The 8,278-nt window shown below is 39.3% G+C and overlaps 1 protein-coding gene across 3 annotated transcripts in view; it reads right to left on the reverse strand.

Annotated features, from left to right (window-relative positions):
- LOC137625405 (zinc finger protein OZF-like) overlaps positions 1 to 7,975 on the reverse strand; it is a 119,130-nt gene extending 111,155 nt beyond the window's left edge. For 2 of the 3 annotated variants that reach the window (XM_068356294.1, XM_068356293.1), the window contains exons 1-2: positions 7,875 to 7,975; positions 7,378 to 7,424 (exon numbers count right to left, since the gene is read on the reverse strand). The gene's annotated coding sequence lies outside the window, so the exon portion shown is untranslated. The remainder of the gene's footprint in view (positions 1 to 7,377; positions 7,425 to 7,874) is intronic. The other variant, XM_068356296.1, reaches the window with a different exon arrangement.
- Positions 7,976 to 8,278: the final 303 nt, after the last annotated feature.

Consider the following 8,278-nt stretch of genomic DNA (forward strand, 5'->3'; position numbering starts at 1 on the left):
AATACACCCTCGTTAAATTCTAATGGCTCGCCATTTCAGCTGCGCCAAAAGGTAAACCCAATGTAAATAGCGTGGTTTGCATTTCGGTTACGGAACAAATTTCATTTGGAAGTCCTAAGAAAAATTAAGTAAAACATTGGTAAATAACAAAATCAACATACTGTACTGAATAATCAATATAATCGATGCAAAAACTAACCTATACACAGATGTGTAAATGCGTTTGTTTCTTCATTATGATCAGAGATAAACGTAAACAAAACATTGATTGCCATTTTTTATCGTGCTTTTTAGCGTGTTTAGGAAACGCATGATATAAAATCGCCTTTAATATTTGTGCCTGTTTTAGTTTAGGGTACTGTAATACATGCATTAAGTGTTCTGTACATTAAAGGGTAGTTTGTTAACAGTACTACGTACAAGGGAAGGTTTTAAAAGTCTGAATATACATGTTAAATAAATACGTAAATATGGTGTCACTACTTCGCGGATTTTCACCTGTCGCGGTCGGGTCTGGAATCTATCTACCGTGATAAACGAGGGCTCACTGTACCTCAAAATCATCTATACATCTTAGCAAGAGGCTTTGAGGTGCATCTTAAACTCTGCGTGGATTAAGCTGTTGTCTGCTGCCGCATGAGATTTTGAGGGCTTCCACGTAGACCAAGCTGAAATCAAAGCCGATTCCAAAGACGTTGACGATCCTGAACCTGTCGCTCAATCTGAGGTTGCCGTGATAAGTACACTCGGGACTTCCAAGGGTCTGGAAGCTGATGAGGCCGACATCGATGAGCTTCTTGAGGAGCAGCAAGAGGATCTTACGACGGAAGACCTGAAGGAGTTGGAGGCCATGCAACTGAACAAAGTTTAGAAACAGTTCTCTAGCAGCGATGGGGCGGAGGATGACCCTATGACCACGACAGAAATTGAGGAGGTTCCATCTTGCTACCATAAAATTGCGGCATTTGTCAAAAAAAAAGAGACATCTAGAAAAAATTGTCACAGGTCGCGTGCTTGAATATGCAAATGACGTTTGCCTGGTCATTCAGGAACATTTTAAGAGGCAGGCAGAAACAAGTTTCCTTGGATAGTTATTTTAAAAAGAGGCCTTTGGTACTAGCACACCAAGAGGAAGAGAAAAGTGATAAAAACCGAAAGAAAAGTGGCAGTGATGAAGAAAGTATGTAGTGTAATTAAACTTAGAAAATACGAAACATAAAAAAAACAAAATTAGAAAAAGGCAAAATTACAAAAAATTTAAAAAGATATATAATTTTAAGTTTATCGTAAAGTTAAACTGTTAATATTTCCTGCCATTTGTTAATGAGTTTCCTAAAATTAAGTGTTAATGTTTTCTGCCATTTGTCATACTCCATTCCGCCTCGCCACTTCGCTCTCGGACATCGCCTCACACCAAAGGTAAGGTTCCACAGTTTTCTTACTGTATCTTTACTGTAATTATACATTTCTTTTACAAGTTACCAAAGGTTAATTCATTATTGAATAATCCAAATGATTGTGCAGTGCTGTATTTCATAGAGTTTTGTGGAGTGAAGCCTTCTTATAAGCAACTAATGTGATGTTTTTGTAAGGCCTGGAACAAATTAGGCTATTTACATGTAAAAGGCGACTCACAACACAAAAAAATCATGGTACGAGAGCCACTAAGGAACCAATTAATTTTGTGTTGTGAGGTATCACTGTTCCTCGAATAGGTATATCTTGTCGTAAAGGATGATTCTTAGGTACTATCCTGACGATGGGTGGATTTGGATCTGGTAGTATATATCTTTTAGAGCCAGTCTCCTCATGAAGTCCTTTGGTCTGACAGCCTGTCTTACTATGTCTGTCGTCTCCAATTTGAACGATGTATGTTGAACAAATTGTTCAAAGCGGAGAGTCGATGACTGGTCTCCAACTTCCAGATACCTTTACAAGAAAGAAAGAGTCAACTTACAAGCATGGGGACCCATCTAAGGCCTCTTGGAGAGCACCCTTATCCATCATGGTTTGGACTTCGACCTGAAAGATGAAGTCTTCCGCTGATCCCTTCGTGAAGGAACACATCACTATATGATGAGTCAACTTAGGAAGAGAGAATGAACAGGACGAGGGACACCATCCAAGGTTCGGCTCCAGGGAATTCCTATCTTTGCCACCTGTGCTTCAGGCATCCTCCCACCAGTGGACAAACGGGAGGAATGCCCCTAACAGTGCGAGTGACTCAAGGCTTAGCATTGAGTGTATGTGGTGTTATAGCTAGTGAAATCAAACTTCTAGATGTGTTGTAAACAATGTAGAGGTTGATTGAGTAAAGAAATGACCACACCTTCCACCTCTACTTCCTCTGCCCCTTGCCATCAAAGGGCTGCTTTCGAGCTAGCTTCTTAACGGTGGACTGCTTCGAAGCTGTTGATCCTTTCTTATGTCCTTGTTGGTTAACGGGAAACAATCTCGGTGCCGAGCAGCAAGAATAAGATGTCATTGCCGTAAGGAGGAGGAATTCATGACTCTCCTTCCTCCAGAGGTCCGCCACTGCGTCGATGTCTTCTGAGCCAAACAGAGGAGGACCCTCCATCAATGACTTTCGTAACTTGAATACTTCTCTCCTCAGTACCTTCCAACTGAGTTTTGAAGAAATAGAGCCACGCTCAAATTCCAGTTCGTCCATTAGTTAGCTACGTTATGAGCGAGAAACTCAACAACTTTCGCTACGGAAAGCAAGAAGGTGTTCATTGGCAATTAGACAACCAACCGACCCAGACCAGAAGTCGATTTATGAAGTGGCTTGCAAAGAGGCCTTGCAACTCACTCCATGTTCACGAACTTCGCCACCGAGAAAGTCCCAGGTTGTGCTGCCAACTTGCCGTGAGTGATGTGACTCGTCAGAGACATAATTGCTAGATCTAAAGGCAAAGGAGAGGGATCATCACCCAGAATCTCGTAATACTTCCTCTGCCGAACGAAGGGTGGAGAATGTAAATAAAATAACTGTCCCACTTGTTAGGAGTTCTGTGCACTGGCTACTTGGGAAAAGACCTTCTTTCTGGCACCCTTCACCATCCTGGGTCAGGGTAACTCGATCCTGGTCATTCAAGTTCTGGGGGCTTGGCAGAAAAGGTCAAGGGGGGAATAGAAAGGATCGCAAAGAGTACTAATTTTTATAATTCAGCCTAATACCTGCTTTAAGGAATAGTTGGATTCCTTCTGCTCTGAGGCTGTAGTCTTAGGCCTAGCAGCCATTGGAAGCACTCCGTCTGCATGATCTAATACATCATCTTGCGACTCATCCAGAGCTGAACTCACACCCATGGGAGCCCAGGCTGGGTCAGGCTGGCCAACTGAGTCCCTTGCAGGGGCCTGAGACCTAGAGGGAAGGTTCCCCACTTCCGATAATACCGAGGCCGAGAATGACCTGATAAAACCCTTCTGTTAACCTGAAACCTCAAGATTTCTCAAGGTACAGTTCTCCACAAGGGTCTTTAAGTGCTTCCCCTTCCGGGGTTAGTCAAGAAGATGGCAAGGAGAGATGGGCCCTGCTTCTGAGGAACTACCATGGGCAATGAAGCCTGAGAAGGAACCTTCGGGATTTACGGAGGATCCGGGAGAGGAGCAGCCGGTTCAGTCATCATAAACTGTACTGGGGACCGCAGATAATCATCTGTGAACGAAGTCTCCTCGAGCCCCTGCTGATCCTTGGGTGATGGGTATCACCTGGGGAGGAATAACTTGCCTGTGCCCTCCTCTCTTGAAAGGTTTGACAGGGATAGTACCCAACCTTTCTCACACAGTATCTTGGCCATTACAGGAAGCCTTTCAACATATTGCTGAAGGAGGAGCTTGCCTCATGGCGTACGGGAAACGCCATCGTCAGCGAAATAATCAGGAACTGCCGCAGGTGCAGGCGAAGAAGGCGGTGACTGGGTAGGAGAAGCAACTTCCCAGTAATGTTGAAATACGTATAAAAACACAAGAAAAAACTCAAAGGGCAGTTGAAAGAGTTGGGCAGAGGTAGAGACAAACGTCTACTTTCACCGACCCAAATGTAAAAAGTGACAAGACAACACAGGTATGTGTGAGCGGAGTAGCCAACTACCCCCTGACCCCAGTTAAGTAGCGGTGGGATAGTTATGCCTAGCTAAAAGCCTTATGGCTAGTCTTCCAGCTTCGCCGAAAGTATAATCCTTATAAATAGCGAATAGTGTCGAAACAAACCAATTGTTATATCCCTCAGACACGACTGCAAGACCAAATGTACAAACTAAAAGAAAAGCAAAGATTAAAACAGAGCCAGATAAGGGAGCCCAGTATATTTCTACTCTCCAAAAACTGAGGTCTAAGTGAAGGTTGCTATACCTCTCAGGTGAGCGAGGCTATACTGCCACCTATCAACCAATTATGTTTACTTTGTTGAAAGTCTAAAGGCCGTGTCGACTTCGCTGACGTCATGCTCCTCCTAAAGGTCCCTTGTTTGTATTTCGTGTAGGAGCAATGCCAAATTTGAGAGACGGTTAGATATGAGTGTACTGCTTGCAGCCAAAGTAAAAAGTGGTAGTCTTAATGATGTACAGGTGAGTGGGGCTTACACGCCACACGCCTTTAGTTATGCAGTGACTACTTTGTCAAATCTTTAATGACTGTTCCAGCTTCACTGAAGTCATACTACTATTAAAGAACAATCCTTTGTACTCGTGTAGGAACTGTTTAAACTTTTAAACTTCCACCACCTAATCTATCCTAGAATACAGTCCTTACTTGTGGGGGACTGAAGGGGATCTAGTCATTTCATACCCGTGCCTTTTCATAGCCAAGAATTTGGTCATTTCATAACCAAGTTTTGGTTGTTTTTTAACCTAAAGAGATCTGCAATTCTTTTTATTGGTTTGTTCTATTGTTCTTTCTTGTCGGTGTCAATGTTTGTGGTAGTAAGGCAAACTGTTATGAAAACTTAATTGCTAGTTTTGATCTGTTACAAAACAACCAAACATGCGGTTACAATATGGCAAGGTTACGATAACTTATTTCGTAACATAAATCATCGACACATTAAATTACGGAAGCTGGCCAATTTTGTCAATAATAAGGATTTTAATTAGTTAATTATTAAAAAAAGTTTGTGTTTGCAAGTTATTACAAACAATAAATCAAGTTTATTATCAATAAAGGGCTGACTAATAGTAATTAGAGACCTCCAAAGCAATTATCAACAATTTTTTTTCTAATATTGTACTTTGGTTGAGGCAATAATCAACAACAGTTTGCATAGAAATACTTATTAACTTAAGTAAACCTCATTCTAACAGAATTGTCACATTGTTAGAATAAAAATCAGAGATGTTTGTGTTATGTGTAACAACATTGTATGCCCCAAACAGCAGGCCATCTTGTGGGATTTATGTGAAAGATGGACTCACAAGACATGTAATACAGTTGTGATTTTTTTCAATTTACTTTTTTTATCATGTTTTAACCTTATGCACTCTCCATACACTATATTAATTTCTTATTTTTACCTTTATGTATGTAATAAAGATACGATAGGTTGCGGCTGTGATGTTTTCTCTTCTTACGTAAACCATACAGTGTATACATTTAGTCTTGAACTGACAATTTTGACGGGAAAACGATTAGGAAATATGTGCTGTAACATACATATACTGTACTAAATTAACTACTTAAATTCTTGTGTTCTTATAAGTGACATAAGCCTGTGTACACTACACAATTATTATTATTATTATCAATTGCTAAGCTACAACCCTAGTTGGAAAAGCAGAACGCTATAAGGCCAGGTGCTCCAACAGGGAAAATAGTTCAATAAGGAGAGGAAACAAGGAAATATAAAATACTTTAAAACAGTAACTTTAATATAAATATATCATATAGAAACTATAAAAACTTTAACAAAACAAGAGGAAGAGAAATAGAATAGAATAAGTGTGCCCGAGTGTACCCTCAGGCAAGAGAACTCTAACCCAAGACAGTGGAAGACCATGGTACAGAGGATATGGCACTACCCAAGACTAGAGAACAATGGTTTGATTTTGGAGTAGCCTTCTCCTAGAAGAGCTGTTTACCATAGTTAAAGAATTGCTTCTACCCTTATATATCATATAAAGGAAATATTTGCATCCCACAGATGAAACAGAGAAACACATACTTTGATGAAAATTACATATAGTAATTGATTACCTCAATGCAGTTTACAGATAATAAAGAACAATAGGACAAAACAATAAAAAAATCACATATCTTAGAGGTTACGAAGCAACCAAAAAACCGTAACAAAATTACCAAATTCTCAGATACGAAGTGACTACTGTCGAACTCTTTTGCTAGTTCTGAGCTGTCACAAAACGACCAAACATAAACGGTTATGATATGGTGACGTTACGAAACCACCATAATCCAACTGAAGCCCTAACCTTACTTAACCTAACCTAGGATACCTTCTTCTTAATCAGAAAACATCATGGTAACTTTGAGCGGTGCATGGGTATATATACACGAAAATACCTAAGCATATATTTATTTTTTTGATGAATAATATTTGCCGCACAACAGTTTTTGCAAAGGTGAGAAGTTAAACTCATTCTGCCCACACATCCGTTGTAAACATTTACTAGTTGATGCTTCCAGTCATCAGAGCCTTTGTATATCAGCGGCCAATTCCTTCCGTGTGGATTAAAAATGGGCATCAACTAACCTAAACTTTCCCCACTAACCTAACCTACAGACCGTGTCCTTACCCACTTACCTAACGGGGAGGGGGGGGGGTAACGGCCCCCTGTGACCCCCTTACACTAACGTATTCTAAGTTAGCTGTAATCATACTTACAGGTTACCACTATCATACATACACCCACAGTCATCAAATTTTAACGTTACCATTGTGACTCGCCATTCAAATGAAGGATGTTACTATCTCATTAATGCTTCTAAATATTCTAATAGATACCGCTATTTTTCCCTGTTGGAGCCCTTGGCCTTATAGCATCTTGCTTTTCCAACTAAGGTTTTAGCCTAGTTGTGATAATAATAATAATGATTAGAGGATGTGGATGGTTTGTAGATCGGTGGACAAAGGCTATCTTGGGCACCAATTTCCTCTATCAAAGATATATCTGTTAAAATAAGATGGCCACCTGCGTGCAAATTATACCTACATCAGCGTGTCATCTGATGACGCTACTAACAAGTAGAGAATGTGGGACGTTTGTAGATCGGTGGACAGAGGCTATTTCAGACACCAATTTCCTATATTGAAGATATATCTATTAAAATAAGATGACCAACTGCGTGCAAAATGTACCTACATCAGCGTGTCATTGGATGGCGCAATAAAGAGCTCAGGTATTTTCGTAATCTTATACTTACCAATCGAATGTCATCCGGGCAACTCTTCCAAGAAAGGCTTTGTTGTTCTGTAAAGAAAAAAAAATATTTTACTAAATATTCCCGAAAATAATGGAACCTAATATTAGCGTGCAAAGTTAAGGGGGGAGGGGAGTTGCAGGCCAAGGTAAGTTAGGCCACAGCAATTTAGGTTAAGGGTTTGGATATTTATATGTATATATATATATATATATATATATATATATATATATATATATATATATATATATATCGGTATAAGTGGAGCCTATATAGCAATCCAAGGTTTCTGAGATACTTTACATCTCCATAAGAGGTGCCCACTTATAAGTTTAAGTAATATAAGTGTTCGTTAATTGGAGAGAGTATCTTAGATAAGGGAAGCGTTGTGGGCTGGATGTCACTTAGGAAAGAATTTACTTGAATTTATCACCTCTACAAACTCTCAACAAAATCCCTATCAGCATTTTTAACAGATAAAACACTGGATGGATACTTACATTAACTATGAGCTTTGTAAAAAGAGTTTACGTAGCAGCGTTGGCCAAAGGATTATATCGTTAACCTCGATCGGCTCAACTACGACATTTCGTAAACAAACATCTGGATGCGTTCGTTTTTATCATATACCTATTTGCTTTTATCATTTACTTGAATTATTTGTATGTTTGAAAACCAACAGTTCTAAAATAATTTTATATTTTACTTTTATAATCTTTATATCATTTAAAATCAATTTATTTTGTTAATGAGTAGATACAGACTACTAAAATTGACACGTTCTATAAGAAACTTCTCCCTTTGTGCTCAAATGAGTTCGCAAATGGTAGAAAACACTTACAATTTAATCGTGATAAAAAGTAAAAATAAAAATAAAATAAAGAAAATATAGATATGGAATTCA

This window comes from Palaemon carinicauda, chromosome 32 (genome assembly GCF_036898095.1).
Source record: "Palaemon carinicauda isolate YSFRI2023 chromosome 32, ASM3689809v2, whole genome shotgun sequence".
In the NCBI taxonomy this organism is placed as follows: domain Eukaryota; kingdom Metazoa; phylum Arthropoda; class Malacostraca; order Decapoda; family Palaemonidae; genus Palaemon; species Palaemon carinicauda.